The 15,642-nt window shown below is 35.7% G+C and overlaps 1 protein-coding gene across 1 annotated transcript in view; it reads left to right on the forward strand.

Annotated features, from left to right (window-relative positions):
- SEMA3E (semaphorin 3E) overlaps nt 1-15,642 on the forward strand; it is a 143,380-nt gene that overhangs the window by 30,232 nt on the left and 97,506 nt on the right. The window lies entirely within an intron of this gene.

Here is a 15,642-nt window from a genome sequence, read left to right on the forward strand (position 1 = left end):
TCTCCAAGCTCCAGTAACTCTCAGGCATACTTAGTTAAGCTTGTGTGTTTCTTATTATAGAAATATTTTCTTGCAGAGGATATAAATTAATTGAAACCGAGCCATTTCTAGTTTGCAAAGTATACAGGCTTTGCCAGTGAAGGCATCTTTAAGAAAAGCATTAAAAATATTCAAGAGAGACATTTTATTGTGCCTCCACTCAGTTTCAAGAGCTACAATTTAAAAACTATTCAGTTCATGGTCTTCGGATTTGATTTTTAAGTCACAAAGTATTATTTAAAAAAACCCACAGAAGATACATAATCTTTTATTTACAAGTTATTTCATAAACAATTTTACATAAAAATAGACATGGAAAATATTTGAGAGGGTTATATTCAATTTGTTGATTTTGTTGTTGTTGTTGTTCATTTATTTAGATTACCTCCTCATCTGCTTCACATATGAATCAGAAAGAATTTACCATTGGGGAGAGATGAACTGTGGAAAATGTTATCATTATGGACATAAACTTGCAAAGAAACTGGCAGAACAGGATGAAGTGGAAATATTCTACAGAAAAGAGCACTACCATTAAATAAATATAGGATGAATTTTCTTTTGTTCTATCTATCCTCTCTTTCATGAACAAATGCGTCATTAGGGCCAGCAACCACTAGCAGCTTGATTTTAGAAGGCATTTCCACAAATATGAGACTATGGAACCAACAGAGAAATTAAATACTGCTTCTTTATTATAATCTAAATCCAACAACACTGGAATAATTTATGTATACTGTTATCTCCTCAATGTGAGATATGAGAGAATGAACCGGGAAAACAAACAAACAAACAAACATACATCTCAATTGTTTGCTGATTCAGAGTCAGTAAAAATTCGTGTCCTCCAGTACTTAATTGAGACTTTTCTGCAATGAAGACCAAGGTCCTATGTCACCACACAGTAACCTTTTACAGGTGTAAGTGCCTCCCTAGACTGAAAGCAGCCATCACTTTACTAAATATACTATTTAAAGTCAGAAAGAAACTCAGGAATTGCACTCTTCTAGTGAATAGGAAAAAAAGGGCAACATTGTAGTCTCAGTCCTCAGGTAACTAATGGTTTCAGACATCTGCAAGACAAAACTATGAAACTTTTGAGTTTTTATTTTTTTAAAGTAATAATCTACTTTTGAAACAAGAGAAGAAGTCTCAGTTTTCCTCCTTGACATAGCTTCATTCGCACCTAACTTAATAGGTGGAACATTTTTTATTTGAGATGTGAGAGGTCTGAACTCCACTTCCTTCCTTGGCTGATGACAATTCAACCTTTTATCCTACACCTCCAATAGAGACTTTTAATACTGTGTTGGGGATGCTTGCCTCTCCTCCCACTGCAGCTATCACTTTTATAAAAACATTTGAGTCATTAAAGAGAGGATACGAGTGAAAGTAAGGCTCTCATATGGAAACCCAAAAGCTACAGCAATGCTTTGGCTAAGGAAATTCTGGACATCCAGAACCTGAAGTCCTCCACATATTTTCTATTATTTTAATTATCTTCACTGTGGAGATTCATTACACAGCTAGTAAAAGCTGCATGTCATCTGTTCTGTAGCACTGAATTTAGCTTTCTCTGAGACTGCTATAACACTTCCTTGCTTTTCACATCAATTCCTATTTTAAATTCTGAACAGAAGTCCAGTCATTTACAATTACACAAGAATGTTAATGTATTAAGTTCTTCCAATAGATTATTCTCAGACTTTTAAAAATCAGCATTTGCAATGAAAATATGAGTCTGGAAGAGGCAGATTCTACTTATCTGCTAACAGATTCAAACTGAGGATTTGTTGATTGGGAAGTTCAATTTTAATTGCTTTGAAGACGTTTCAGCTTTCACAGTTCCTGTTCTGGAAAAGACAGTTTGCTTTTGCTAACAAATGAGAAAAAACTACAATGGATAAATATCTTAAATAAAACAATGGACACTAAATATTTCTTTGGTCTGAGCCCTATTAGCCAATGTCAGTCCCTGGGAGATTTGCTGCCAGTAGCTCGTCATATTTTTTATATATCAGTAATGTTTTTGCTTCTTGAATCACCGAAACCCACGTGCAGCTTAGAGCTGCAGAATGGTTAGATCAAGAGCTAAATGCCCCCACAAAAGTATAAAACCAGGACAACTCACAACCGCTTTGTTTTCCTTCGTGAGCTTCCCAGCCTGGCGGCGCTGCCTGGAGCACTGAGCTGGCCCCACTGCCTGCCCAGCCCTGGTGACAAGGTGCAGACAGGGAATTAACACCCTCTTTGGCTCAATTTCTCCACTCACTGGCCAATGTAGCTGAGCTGGCATGGAGGTGGGACAGTAACTTATTTCTGGAAAAGACCATAAGTAAATGGAAAGGCTGTGGGAGTGAGGAGGAAGCGAGGGAGGAACTATGACTCAGAGGGATGTCTGTGAGTCACAGTGTTTCCCTGGGCTACCCAGCAGTTACACACAGTCTCCTGCTTGGGTAGTTCAACAGCAAAGTGAGCACTGAGAACTTGAATTTAGAAGTATGGGTTTGCAAAGATGTTGGGTTTCTCAGTGATGTTTGTGGTTTTGTGGGCTTTCAACTTGAGCTGAGGGCATCTGAAGTTAACTCTGATGAAGTCATTAGCAAACCTGAGATCATGATTCTGCTTCATTCCTTCCATTGCTTTCATTGTGAATCTCACAGTGAGAAGTACAACTACAACAACTATAGACATCGCAACATAATTAGAAAGACCTAATTTCTCACTCTAGAAGTTCATCCTTGCTGGTGGACATCTGCCAGTTGAATCTGAGTTTTAAACAGCCATTGGCTGACAGTGCAGCTGGGTGCTTCCTAGGAGCGGGAATACTTTTTTCTACAGATTCACTCTAGTGGTGACTTTCAAGTGTCCTTGTATTTCAGGGTATGTTGAAATGCATTCATGTTCAGATGTTCTAACAGATCTAAAATATTAACGTTTCTGTGAATATATCTACATAGTGAACACGTTTGTTCCCACAGCTATCACTGATAAATTTCTTCAACTAAATACGAATCCATTCCTCTTTAAGATGGCAATTATGCTTAACTAGCATTCTGCATAAGGATGTTCAAATGAATCAGAACACATACCTACGAAAGACTGGTGGCAACATTTTTCTTTGCCCTACTGAACAGCTGCCCTGATAAAAGAAGTAAAATATGGAACAGATTGTGCCTCCCAGTTCAGGTGCCTTCTTCTCATAATCTGAAAAACAGATTATTCTTTTTGTACACCTGATTTGCTGCTTTTACATCAAGACAGGAGAAAGGCACTTTAGTCTTTGCTCTGTCTCACTATAATCACAGTCTCAGCAGCATAACTAAGAACTGGGCCTAGAAGACTGTCGAGCATTAAAACTTCAGTGATTTTCTAGAAGAATCTCCATAAAAGCCCCTAAATCTTCAGTACTGATTCTAGTAAAATAGGAGGAAAGTATATTTTTGAATTGATACAATCCAGCGTTAGGAAATAATTTGGTGCTCTTGAACTTCAGTGAGAGTTTTATGAGCCCCAAGAGAGGCACAGGACTCCAGGTGCACATTAAAAAACCCCTTGGCATTACATAAAGGTGAAATAGTTGGCAGCTTAATTTTCCTGTGATCTTATGTTCTTCTGATAAAGTAAGAAGATAAAAGTGTTAATATGAAGATAAGATTTGTATTTATGTGTTTACTTATATATTAATGTAGTGTGTATATGACTGTATGTATACACATTTCTTTAATGGCTGTCTTTGTACATATGTACATAGATATACCTGTATATTCACATACACTCATATCTCCACACTTTTGGTTTAAGAAGTTTCATCCTTGTTTAAACATACATTTTTCATAAAAGCCGTTACAGTAATTGTTCCTGTGCTGTGGGTTAGCGCTGTACTGTATTTGCTCAGTTATATTCCTGTGCACAAGTTGTACAGTTTTTCATTCACTAATTAGTGCACAAATGTGTTCAGTATTTAGTTACTTTTTCTATATTTTTTTAATAAATGCATATTTTTATCATTCACGTGTCTGTACTTAAGTAAAAAAAGAAGCAACTAATCTGGCAAAATTCTTAATCACACATAGAACAGAAGACTTCAGTTATTTTTTATGTACATTATTTAAAGTATGTGTGTTTCCCATATCTTTAAGTATCAGAACTTCAGGCAACAAATTTACATTTCTATGAGGAAGTTTTCCATTAAAACAAGGTTCTGTTCCCCAGCGCTGAGATTTCAGCCAACTTTGCTGTTTGAGTGGCCATACTCCTCCAAGGGAGAAAATTCCCCTTTTGGGCAAACAGGAAAGATAATACATGCATTCATGGTCTAAAGTCTGTGTAGTATGCTTCAAGTTTAACATTCAGCTTCCTTAAGAGAGTAGAAAGAGACTTCTGTTTGTGGTATAAATACACATGAAAATGTTTCCAAAAGAGAATCTTTCCACCCAGTCCGAATATAGAATAGTTGTAATCCCATATATTTAGGAAAAGTTTCTGAAACTCTTCTGTGTTATGATTTCCTAGGACAAAATTGCCGAGTTTACATTTTTCAATTACATTAATGAAAAGATAAATCAAGGTGTAAAAGGAAAGAAAACTGTAATTACAGTTCTTTCTTTCTTTCTTTCTTTTGGTGTAAGAAAGAAAGAAGTTGACCCACACGGACACTAGTTGGAGGAAAGCATCAAGACTTATTCCTTGGCAAACCCTGACATAATCTTTTCATCTCAACCCCATGTTTTGCTGTAGTCAGATACCAGCTGTAGTCAGTTTGCATGAGTCAGTGTCCCAGTAGCATGGGCTACACATGCCAGTGCTGCAAACTATTAAAGCTTTTGAAAAACCTTTGTTTCAAGGAATTTTAATTATGGCTTACAAGGTCATTCGTGTTGAGACTTTATATCATGGGCCAAACTTCAGATCTTCGTGAATGAGGCAAGAGGTTAGTATGTGTAACTTAATCCTCACTACAGAGTTCATATGCTGCTGATTATAAGCTTGTAAACAAATACTCCATATCTCTCCTGTCTGAAACAGCTTTATAAGAATTTTATTTTTTAGAAAAATAAGAACAGGTGACAAGGACAAATTGTCCCAAAATATGCGCAAGAAAGCTAAACCCTGAATTTCTGATGAAAAACAGATTATAATTAGAAATATCAGATCTCTTCAGACTGTGCTGAGTGTACTTAAGTCATGTCACAGTTTTGCTGCCAAGGAACACTGGTGCTTGGCTTCAGTGAGACATAGGATGACTTCCCCTTTCATTTTTCTCAGCATCTGGTTTCCTCTCTTTTCCCTCTTTCTCGATGTGGACATATATTTTATAGACTAGACTTGAGTTGAAAGCATTGAATCAAAATCCTTGCTCACAAATTTATGAACTCCTTAACTTATTTGACAGTTTGAATGAGCAAAATGTTTATGAATGCTACCGTCTCTCAAGGGACTTAGACAGGTGTAAAAAATTTAATCCAGGTGCTCATTCAAATATTGTTAATTTGCATGCTGTAGAAATCATAATGATGTTTCTGCTATTTATTCTACCATTTATACTTTACAGGCATCTATGTGTAAAGTCTCTTTGGTCAGTGCAGTAATACTGAATTTATGTTGTCTGGTACCTTTTTACTAGAAAAGACATAGTTATTTTTTTCATTCTTTTCTTGAAAAGAGCTATTGTGGCATGTCTGTCTCTCTCACTTTATTTGACATATATGACTTGTCTTATGCCTTAAGAATTAATTTGGCTCACTTGTGTAATTTGCTCTTTTAGCCTGCATTTATCATTGTTGCTTCAGAGAGCATTTATGTCCTCAACTGAATCTAAATTGTGTTAATTAGGAAAATATCTAATGGCATCTTGCCCATTACCATGCCTGAATGGCCGTGTAAAGTTAGAAAAAAAATGCAGTGTTTTTCTTTAATTCATATGAAGTCTTTCAAAAAATGCCAGCATTGAGTTATTTATCTTTTTAGACACCGGTATTATAGTAGACGAAGACATAATAAGACAGATTTGGATGGGAAATTATGTAGACACTTTTTTTCTTTTTAATAGTGAGAGTAATGAATTGTTGGGACTTTTTTCTACCCAAAGTGGTGGAGCAGCTATAACTCAGTGTCTTTCTAAATCATGTACTTGAGCTCATCAGGAAATTATTAGGCTTGATGGAGAAATTACTTAATTAAATTTTATGCCCTGTGTAATGAAAGAGGTCAAACTAAATAGTCATAATAATCCTTTTTGGTTCTCACTTGCAGGTGAAATTGTGGCCAAGTGAATCTAGGGCCTAAATCCTATTGATTTCAATAAGGAAACGATTTAATCCAATAAATTTATGAACGAAACTTTCACTTATGTTAGGTGAAGGCAGGAACAGAAAGTATAGGTAATTTATTTTTAACCTATTGCATTATGTAATCAAGTGTTATGAAGGAGAATGAGGTATGGATACAATGGTATAGAGCTATGTTTTTTGCTGTGACAATAAAATTTTACATTATTAATTTTGTTTCATACCAAAGGATTCAGAAATGTTTTGTGAACTGATAAACCAAGTTCATAATTTGTCTCAGTAAAGAAATGAAACTGTCTCTTCAGTAAAAATACTTTGGTTATTTTGATAGCTTTGTGCAATGCTGGTTTTGTCATAGTGATAGGGTCATGGTATACTAATAGCTGGAAAGTGGTTTGTTGTCTGATAGGTTAAAAGAAAATGAAAAGTTCTGCTTGTAAGAGTTCTACTCATAGACTTTTTAAAAAACTCATATGAATTTAATTTGAGATTAAATCCCTTCAGTGTAAAATGTGAATCATGACAACAGCAGTTCTGATACAGCTCAGAAAAGCCTGAAAATTTGTGTATCTTCTGCTGATTTGTTACTATTTGGGGCAGTTCTGCACCTATGCAGAAGGAATTTGGAAGTAAAACAAAGAGGCATCCCGATGGGAACTGTGGTGGGTTCAATACTGATGCATCAAATCAGGAAGTTTTTATGTGATTGCGATGAGGTGTCTCCAGAAGCATCAAATAAACTGTGTGCTCCTGTCGTCACTAAGAGCCTCTATTTCAGCTTATTTCAGCTTGGCTCCAGCTTTCCCACCTTATGGAATTATTTTTCTTGGTATCAATATTCTGTTTTCAACTATGATTAATGATTTGAGATTATCCAGTATAGAGCCAGAGCATCTTTGCACAACGGGAAGGATGGGACGGAAGATAATAGAATAGAATAGAATAGAATAGAATAGAATAGAATAGAATAGAATAGGACTATTCAGTTGGAAGGGACCTAGTCCAACTGTCTGACCACATCAGGGCTGACCAAAAGTAAATAAGCGTTAATACCTTCACAGCCAAATATGTTGTAATTGCTTTGGCCATTATTTTCATTCTCACTGAATTTATTACAGAAGCCGTTTGGTATGATGTTGAAGTGTTAGCCATGTACTGAGTTAATGCACAGTTGTCCTCTGAGGAGATGGACTCAATTATGCAAAAGGTTTTGTTATTGTTATCTCGTGTGCATTTACCAAGGGAGAAAATGATAAAAGTCCCTACTTTGTCATGTTGAGAAAACAGCTGAATGTCCCTATGGAAATTTAGCATCTTTCCATCTGTCTTTTCTTAGCTCATTATGACTAACGCAACTTCCAGCAAACCTGTTAAGATTTTAGTTAACATTGGGCTATAGTATTTATTATATTTAATATTGATATAGTGTGCTTGTGTGTATATGTATATACACACATCCTATATATTGTGTGCTGAGGAGTAGGTCTTAATCCTCTTCCAGTGAATTACAGACCTTTTTGGCTTCCCTGAGACACAGGTTTAGGTCCCTGCTGCTTTTTTTCTTTTTCAAGTTAATGCCTATATTTTTAGCTCCTTCATCTAATGTGGTAGAGAGACCCATGGAATTTAGAATCTAAAGAGGGTCAGTCGGCTGTTGTGACCCCTAATTGCTTCTGTCTTAAAACATTTCAGTGTTTCTAAGACATGTAATTTTTGTTCTTTTCAGTGGCCATGAAAAGGGGTAATGTTAGCGTTTTGCAGTTAATTCAATTACTTTCCACTTGTGAAAATGCTGACAGGATTTCTGATCACTGGAAGAAGTGCCCTGACTGTTAGATGTGATTGGCAGCACAGACATAACTTATAAATTGCAGCTTAAATTAAAGCATTTTATCTTCACTCATATATATGCTTCATGACAAACTGTTCAGCAATACTTTTAAGCCATTATTTCAGTGAATTGATTTTCAACAGCAATTAATTTCCAATTTGTTAGAGAACATTCTCAGTCAAATCACAGACAAGTCAAGATCTGATTCAGTAATGGACAAGACTTTAATGCACTTGTGATTATAAGTTATAGCTGTTGGTTTTTAAATACTACAGATTTTATTTTTTCAGATTTACACCATCTACAATACCACTATTATCAGGAGACTGTGCCTTCTGCATTTCATATAAACTGAAAATATGAAAAAAAGGAAGATTATTCAAAAAGAAAAGTGCCATTTTCTTCATGCTGGAGAATACAAGTTCCCATATTAAAAACTTTTTTTTTTTAATTTTGTTTTAAGATACTAATAAAAAATTGCCAACAGCATAATAAGAAAATCATTTGGAAAATAAAGCATGCCAAAAGGCAGTTAGGAAAATCACAGAAGAAAAAAGACCTTCTTTGAAATATGGTTATTACATGTAAGTTTACTTGAAGAGTCCAGTTAGCTCAGGTTTTCTCTATAGTCTGTGGAAAGAAAGAGACACTTCCAAAGGGTGAAAATGCCACTATGGCAAAACAATGATTTAATCCCATTATGAATTTTGCAGACATGTACATGAACCCTGCATTAAAACTTAGTAGAATAGATAATAGCCACATGTTGAAGTCATATTTAAAATTCTTAAAATGCATTAAAAAAAGGAAACTTAAAGAACAGGAGAAAAATTTTTTAAAGTATGAAGACAAGTGATGGTCTAAAGGAGCAAAGGATAGACTTTACTGTATTTTAGTCTACTTTTCCTTTAGTTCATTTTTAAAATTTAGTTTATGTATCCTGAGCAGCTAGAATAGCAATATTTAGTCTTCTGTATATCAACCAATGGCAAGGTCTTTCTTAATTGAAGATATGTCTGGGCCAGTTGGTGGAGGCAGCTGCAGGAACAGAAGGTCTGACTGGGACCATCCTGAACTCTTGTGAGCAATAGTGTTTCACGGTTTGCGGAAACAGATTTCTCTATTCATTCTGCAGCTCTCTGTGGGCTAGAAATGAACAGTTCCTTCTCAAGGCAACTGAGGTCTCCTTGTTGACTTTTCATCCCTCCTCAAGGAATACGGGAAGATTGATGCATCTCCCAAAATTTGGAAAGCAGGAACAAGGTCAAGTTGCTATACTTTTTGCCTTGACATAGTATGGAATATTGGTTGAAATACCTTAGATGTGCAGAAAATAGGTTCATGCTTTCAGCAGTGAACATCCAAACCACCATTATAGCTGACTTCGAACTGAAAAATAGTGGCCTAAAGATGTGAAAGGAATAATTAAATCACACTTCAATCTATACACAATTAAACATGTTAAATGCAGTCAATGAACATGCTGTTCAAATAATTTTCTTTTTAATAATAGAAACTGAATTATCTTCAAATACATGCTAATTAGAGATATGAGCATTAGAAGTTATTAAGGACAATTAAGAGATAGAATTATGTTAATGTGTAATTTAAACCTCGCCATGAAAACTGATAAGACTTTTTTTGTACTGTTTTAATCAAATTCACTTTTGCACTCTGCTTCATTTTAATTAATACTTTCTATTTTTTCAGTTTCTTTGCTTCTCGAATGATAATTAAAAATACACAGTGTTTCGTCCATTTAGAAAGGAGGTTAAATGTTTCATTCCTTTGAGAAAAATCTCAATTATTAAAGATCTGTTTGCAGTCCAATAGCTAGCTTGTTCTTAAGACATAAAGTCAAGCATTTGTTGCATATTTTACAGGATTTTTTTGCAATATCCACGTAAACTAGCAAACAGTTGCAAGATATATAGAGTAATTGCTTTTGTCATTTTACTGCTTACGAGCAAAAAAAGTATATCTTTTTATAAGTGTTTCTTTATTATGTCTGTATTTAATTAAATTTAGATACATGATTTTCCCCATCATCATGTGTTTTTGATTACACTGATACCTGCATTAACCTGTATTTTGAAGGATTTAAGTCTTAAATATTCACCATCTGTTAATAAAAGAGATTATCTCACTGCATTTTGGAACAGGTATAGATTAATTAGAACCTTTTTTTTTTTTTTTTCTTTCTCATAAAGGAACTCTTCAACACAGGAGTTACGCAGTCAGAAATGTATCTTCTGGCTGAGTGCAGTTTTATTGTATCATTACCTAATCCATCAAAGATGTTGATTTTATCTTTTAATAACTGGAATAGTTGAGACCAAAAAAAATGAGACTGATTTAATGATATGGCAGTTTTAGCACAAAGCACACATTTTAAATCTAAGATGTTGCCTGAAAGGGGAGAAATTGCCTGAAGGCTATGGAAAAAGCATTATGGTATTTCAGTGACAAATTTCTTTACTGCTACTTCAGCAAGGTTTACAGCTGGTTGCTTCTGTTTGTGCTCACAGAGTCTTCTAAGGATTATGAGATTATTTGTGTTGACTAAAATAAAATAAAGTGAAACCTGAGATTTCTGTACAAAATTTGTATTGCTAAACTTATATAGATGTATTCCTAGGAGTATCTTTACACCAGTAATTAGAGAACTCTACTGCCTCAGTGATACTAGTTTTGAGATGAATGTAATATTACAAAAAGTCTGTGTGAAGCAGCCCCAAAACCAAACCAAATGAAATAAATACATTCTGACAGGAAGAAAAAGGATATATCAATTTAAATTGTAATGAGGAACTTATGGAGGCGATTTGTAATTAATAATCTCCTGGACAGACCTATACGATTTATAAGTCCACTGAAAAAATCATTCACAAATGTTACTAGTTGGCAAGATATAATTTAATAATTTGTCAGAAAAATCTCCTTGATGTCTTTAATAAGTTGTTTGGTGAAAAATGGCCAGTACATAGGAGTAAATTCTTTTAACTAAAATGGCATTGTCCATGAATCCACCAAGAATTATTATGATGCCATAAATACAGATTTACTTTTGTTGAAAAAGAAAAATAATCAATTTATTTTGGGGAGAACCAGTTGGATAAAAGAAGTGAATGGAACTGACATTTTAACTTTTCTTGTGTAATAACTGTAAAAATTCTACATTAAGAGGTCATAAATCTTAGATGAGAATGGGTGCGTTGTTTTTTTCCTTGCTTGTTTCTTAAGATTCTATGTATTTGTTTGTTTGTGTGGTTGGTTGGTTGTTTTTTCCCAAAGTGAATTTCATTATCTTAAAGTATGCAGAGACATATAGGCTGCACCAGTATAGAATATAGTTTCATCTGGACTTTTCTCATAGACAATTTTAGATGGTTTAATCAGACTAGGTGAAAGAAAAGTCTTGTGAAATCCTCCAGTTTGTTCAGAATTGATGGTTCTCATTCTGAATTATGTAAGAATATTTCCATAGGTTTGCTAATCTCTGAAGCCTTGGCAAATTGTAATCCAAGATCACAAGGGCTGTATGAATTTGTCTGATCTGTTCCTCATTGATAGTAGGTTGTCCACAGGTGTTGGGGGAGACTGGAGTTTTAACTCATTATTTGCCATAACCAGCCAAACTTCTAACAGTTTTAATAACATCACCTTTTCTGTCTGTTTACCAGCTATGGGTGGACCTCAAGACACTTTGTGATTTCAGCAGGAACTGTGGCTGTCAAACAAAGTTCTCTATTCAGTGTGACAGGCTTAGCTTTGGCCTCAGTTATTTCTTTTACCCCTATTAACTGCTGAACTAAGAGAATGTTATGTTATTTACTCTGAGATTTGAGATGCTGAAGGTGATCTGAATAACCAGCAACAATTGGACTTTTAAGATTACAACCTAAAGTCATCAGACATGTTAGTTATGTTCACTAATGTGTTGTTAATATGAATAGTGTGTCATGGGAATTTTGAAATACACTCTATAGAAGATGATCTGTATTAGACTTTCAAATACTTCCTTGGAAGATGATTGTATAAACAGCTAAGAAATACTGAACAAAAAAGTTTTCAGACCATCTTTAAACAGAAGACTGTCTCTTCTCATATTGTTTTCTTGGATAAAAAACTTCAAAAAACTCCTGAAGACTGAAAGCATGAATGTTAAATTTGGCATCCTAAATCTTTGGTTCCAGTTCCAGCACATTGATATTTATTATTTTATTTCAATCACCATGTTTTCAGATCTTTTGATCTACTGATAACCTGTTAAGCTAACTCTCAGGAAAACCTGAAAGTAAAACATTATTCTTAGCAAGATTGTGCCAAACATTTTAACAGAGTAACTGAAAGGGATCTGGAAGTTTTGCTTTAAACACTGCACAGGAGGTAGTACAGCAAATCAACTATGCATGAGTAGGTGATAATGGTCATTTAGGTAAAACGAAGTTTAATCTGAATCTAGGACAGCATACTTTTGTTTACTTATCACAGAATCATACTGGAAATATTTCAGATGCTTTATAGCTTTTTATGTTGGCTGAATAATGCAAGTAATCTGAGAGGACTAGAGAGAAAAACCAGTGTGCTAGCAGACAGTCCCCAGGAGAAAAAAATATCAAAAACATAGTCTGTGTACCAAGATGACAATGGTTCTATAAATGGGTTGCGAGCAGATTCTGAAATCCAAAGACATTAACAACAGATGGACCAACACTGTTAGATAAAGAGTCTTTAAAAGTCAGTTTTTAACTTTGGAACTGCAAGTGAATCAGATGGATGGAGTAATTAAATCCATAATTTCATTAATATGCTTACAAATATGATTACCGAATTCTTGTGCCAATGGCTGTACCTGAGCTTGCTATATGGTCATCCTTTATGATCAGTGAAGACAAATAAGCACTTGTAGAGCACAATTTACCTCAGAAACATTGGACTTGTATAAGGATGACCTGAACACCTATTTTCTTAGAACGACTCACTTTGTTGCAAAGAGATTACACAGCTAGAACATATCTACGTATCAGGCTTCTGAATTTGGATCTCCTGCCTTTAATGTCAGATTTAGTAATGTGTTAGGCACATATCTGCATCTTTAGGAAAAAAAAAGGTTTCAAAGATTAAATGTTTCTAGGCTTTGATACAAGGACAATGTCATTAACCTGCCCTCTAAATGTGATCCTGATATCTTATTTGAGAAGAGCTATGAATGAAAGTATTCTGTAACTGCAAAAGTGAAAGAAGAACCCAGTCTTCTGGCTTCTTTGGCTGTGAAAGTATTGCCAAATGCCTGCTGCCCTGGAAGCCTTAACAGCAACCCTAACAATTTTTAATGCACTTGACTGAAAACAATTGAAATTGCAATTGAATTGCAATTGCTACAAAAGCTTGAGTTACAACTGCAATTTCTGATGGCAGTTTCCTTGGCACTTAGTGAGATTTTGAACAGTGCTTTAGTTGCAATTAATAGAAATAATTGTGTATCTGTAATTTCCTGTGACCTAAAACCAAAATATTCTTGACTCTGATTGATATAAATTCTAATAACATTCTAATGAATGTTAAGTATTTTTTTCTTTTTTCTTTTTTTTAATCATTAAATGAAGTAAATAGAGTTGGATGTCTTTATTAGAACAGGACATGAAGCATGCAATTATTTGGCTAGCAAGTAAATAGTAACTGGCAAACTGTAGGCAATCTGGAGCTCAGATATTTGGACATTCCTGGTGGTCCCAGAATCTGCAGTGAAGACTGAATGGCACAGGGACTGAACTATTCTTGCAGCTGAGTGGGTGGTTCTCTGCAGTTCAGAGCTAAAACAAATAACTAGCAAAGGCAGGAAAATATTTACTGCCACTACCCACCACACATACTGTCACCACACATAATGTACTGGCATTGTGACTGAAAATAACTTTCCTGGCTCAAAGACTATCAAAGTAGTACATTCTCCACCAATAATACAAGGTGTTTGCAGACCAAACAGTGTGGGAACAACATCTCATATACCACATCTGTGTCACTATATTCATTGTAGTAGTCAGCGCATATGTTCATCTTATCTAAATTCAGGCACCTGTAATGCTTAAATTAATATTATGGTCCTAATAAGCTGCTAATGCAGTCAGTCGAAAAAGATGGGCCTTTCCAGATGGAAATGCTGATCTTAAGTAGGCTAAATTACTCTTTGGAGTGGCTTATTTCTCTTCCTTAACTACTGGTGAATTTAGTTACTGGGTCTGTATCTTGGGTGCCTTTGATAAGTTCTTACTTGGGGTGGAACGACTCTGAATCCACATGGCTCAGAAAATTATCAAGGAGGGTACAAATGAAATGATAAAACATCTAGGATATGTAGGCCTGAACTGGTCTCCTATATTCAGGCTATTGAAGAGAAGTGGTCAGAAAAAAGTACTTTTCTTTTTTTATCCTCCTGATATTCCTCTGAAATTTAATCCAATATTAGTGCTGAGTATGACACCTATTTGTTCTAGTAAGTGAACTGTTCAGTTTTATCATTAGACAACAAGTCTTCTCTTACAGGAGGTCATATGTGAATTAATACTTAGTATACAATCTATCAAAACCAAAATTCTATCAATATTCACTCTATTGCCCTCACAGCCAAGAGGGCCAACCGTGTCCTGGGTGCATCGAGCCCAGCATCGCCAGCCGAGCGAGGGAGGGGATTGTCCCGCTCTGCTCTGCACTGGTGCGGCCTCAGCTGGAGCACTGGGTGCAGCTCTGGGCACCATGGTATAAAAAGGATACAAAGCTACTGGAGAGTGTCCAGAAGAGGCTACAAAGTTGAGGAAGGGTTTGTAGAGTAAACCGTATGAGGAGCAGCTGAAGTCACTTGGTTTGTTCAGCCTGGAGAAGAGGAGACTGAGGGGAGACCTCATCGTGGTGAAAGCTTCATCATGAGGGGAGGAGGGGCAGGTGCTGAGCTCTTCTCTTTAGTGACCAGTGACAGAACCCGAGGGAATGGTAGGAAGATGTGCCAGGGGAGGTTTAGCTTGGACATTAGGAAAAAGTTCTTCCCCCAGAGGGTGCTGGACACTGGAACAGGCTCCCCAGGGAGATGTCCCGGCCCCAACCTGACAGTGTTCAAGAAGAGACTGGACAAGGCCTCAGACACATGGTGTGACCTGTGGGGTTGTCCTGTGCAGGGACAGGAGTTGGACTCAGTGATCCTTGTGTGTCCCTTCCAACTCAGGACATTCTATGGTTCTGTGATTCTATTTTCTTTGTCTTCTGATGAAAAAGAAATCACATTGGACATAGCAAGTCAAACATTAATGTTTAGCCATTCCAGTTGTTTCTTCTCACCTTTTAGAATGAAAACCAGTCGGTCTCAACCATATATACATTGAGCTTTAGGAGCGTATGACTCATCCAAATTCCAAACAACAAATCCGTGACTAGTGTATTCAATTCATCAAGCAATGTCATCACATCATACACATCATACCCTGAAAC

Source organism: Caloenas nicobarica, chromosome 1, assembly GCF_036013445.1.
Source record: "Caloenas nicobarica isolate bCalNic1 chromosome 1, bCalNic1.hap1, whole genome shotgun sequence".
NCBI classification, from domain to species: Eukaryota; Metazoa; Chordata; class Aves; order Columbiformes; family Columbidae; genus Caloenas; species Caloenas nicobarica.